We start from the raw sequence: 2,500 nt of genomic DNA, 5'->3' as shown, positions 1-2,500 counted from the left end.
TTGGCCTCTGTCCATCATGGCCTCCTAATCATCCCCATATATACTGATTGGCTTCATCACTGTCTCCTCTCCACCAGTAAGCTGGTGTGTGGTGGGCGTTCTGGCGCAATATGGCTGCCGTCGCATCATACAGGTGATGCTGCACATTGGTGGTGGTTGAGGAGATTCCCCCCTTCTATGTAAAGCGCTTTGAGTGTCGAGAAAAGCGCTATATAAATGTAATGAATTATTATTATTATTATTATTCAACACAATACTACACAACCAGCAACACAATACACACAACACAACTCTAGACTACAGACAACACTACAATACACAACAGACAACACAACACTGCACTGCACTAAAAACTACACAACACAACAGACAACACAACACTACACAACAGACAACAACACAACAGGCAACACAACACTACACAACACACAACACAACAGACCACACAAAACTACACAACACAACACTACACTACACTACACAACAGACAACACTACACAAGACAAAACAACACAACGGAACACTCAAGATAACACTACACAACACAACACAACACAACAGACAACACAACCACAACACTACACAACAGACAAAACAACACAACACGATAGACGACACAACACAACAGACATCACAACACAGCAGCAGACAACACAACACAAACCCAACACAACACAACAGACAACACAGCAGTCAACACAACACAAACCCAACACAACACAACAGACAACACAGCAGTCAACACAACACAAACCCAACACAACACAAACCCAACACAACACAACAGACAACACAGCAGTCAACACAACACAAACCCAACACAACACAAACCCAACACAACACAACAGACAACACAGCAGTCAACACAACACAAACCCAACACAACACAAACCCAACACAACACAACAGACAACACAGCAGTCAACACAACACAAACCCAACACAACACAAACCCAACACAACACAACAGACAACACAGCAGTCAACACAACACAAACCCAACACAACACAACACACAGACTTTTGAGCACAGCGATTCACATCATTCACAGACCAGCAAAACACAAACGCATTAGCAGAGAAATGAAAAACAGGATGGATGGAGTTTCGCTGATTCACCATCAGGAAAAACACCTGGAGATCCTGAAGACTCAAACATCATTAACATAAAACAGAGCATTCAGAATCTGAAATCTGACTGGATGAAAAGCATTTAAAGCTGCTGTTAAATAATCAATGACAAATGAAAGGTGAATTTTATATGATTGTGAACCAAACCATATATTACTATAGCATAGCAACCACATAGCAACCACATAGCAACGTCCTGACAACCACTCAGAACACCAGCAGAATGGCAGCAACTTTCAAAACACTGGAAAACTAAACATTACTAACCCTAGTTTAATAAAAGCAGTTTCTGAGGTGATGCTGCCAGACATGCAGTGAAATTCACTGCTTTAAGAGTAAAACATGTCATTTCTGTGTCACTAACAGGAACTGGACAAATAAAGACTGTTTATCAAACACTTCTGCTGCCCGTCTGTCATTGGTCAGTCAGACAGATAGTCCCGCCCCCTAAATAATCACATGACTAGGCACATAATTTTTCAGGATTCTTTGATGAATAAAAAGTTCAAAAGAACAGCATTTTATTTAAAAAATAAACTTTTGTAACATTATAAATGTCTTTACTGTCACTTTTGATAAATTTAATGCGTCCTTGATGAATAAAAGTATAAAATTCTTCCAAAAAAATGAAATTGTTACTGGCCCCAAACTTTAGAAAACACACACACACACACACACACACACACACACACACACTGTGTGTATTTATATATATAACCTAAGCATGGGTTTCTAAAACACCCCTTCCAGTGACACCTGCAATTGGTCAGTCGGACAGATAGCCCCGCCCCAAACTCACGTGATTGGTCGAGACAGAAGTTGACAGCGTTGCAGTGTTTGACTCGTCAGTGAAACCGACACTAGCTGAAGATCTGAAGAGTGTTTTAGAGGAGCTGTTCCTCGTGTGTGTTCAGCTGATGTGTCGATACACACAACGAGCCAGTGTCCACCGTGACCATCGGCACCAGTCTGTCCTCACACCATCTGTCACCGCACGCTTCCCGCACAAACACAGATCCTGGACCTTCCCCAGCTTCCGGAACACTGAACACGCCCAACACTATTTTCAGCAAACATTCACAACCGCGACAGAGATACGGTTGCATTCCTCACACGCCAGTGACCAAAACCCCACACACTCCAGAGTCACTGACGGACAGAAGCTCGTTCACTGGCTCAAGTCTCCTTCATTTATACAGCGCTTTAACAATATAGACCGTTTCACAGCAGCTTTACAGTGATAACAGGAGATTACAGTAACAGAGAGTGTTTAGGCTTTACAGCAGATCTAGAATAAAGTTATTGTCCAGATAAAGTTAGCTTGATTGATTCACTTCCGTTGTAAAGATCATTAGTTATTAATTTTCTC

The 2,500-nt window shown here is 41.8% G+C and overlaps 1 protein-coding gene across 4 annotated transcripts in view; it reads right to left on the bottom strand.

Moving 5' to 3' along the window:
• Positions 1 to 2,500, bottom strand: part of pak5 (p21 protein (Cdc42/Rac)-activated kinase 5) — a 73,070-nt gene that overhangs the window by 55,954 nt on the left and 14,616 nt on the right. For 2 of the 4 annotated variants that reach the window (XM_079888252.1, XM_079888254.1), the window contains exon 1: positions 1,931 to 2,138. The exons of the other annotated variants lie outside the window; for them this stretch is intronic. The gene's annotated coding sequence lies outside the window, so the exon portion shown is untranslated. Of the gene's footprint in view, positions 1 to 1,930; positions 2,139 to 2,500 lie in introns of those variants that run through there. 4 annotated transcript variants of the gene reach the window in all.

The sequence above is a fragment of the Squalius cephalus genome, assembly GCF_949319135.1.
Source record: "Squalius cephalus genome assembly, chromosome: 12".
In the NCBI taxonomy this organism is placed as follows: Eukaryota; Metazoa; Chordata; class Actinopteri; order Cypriniformes; family Leuciscidae; genus Squalius; species Squalius cephalus.
Note: the sequence above shows the minus strand (reverse complement) of the source record. Positions and strands in the feature narration are given on the sequence as shown.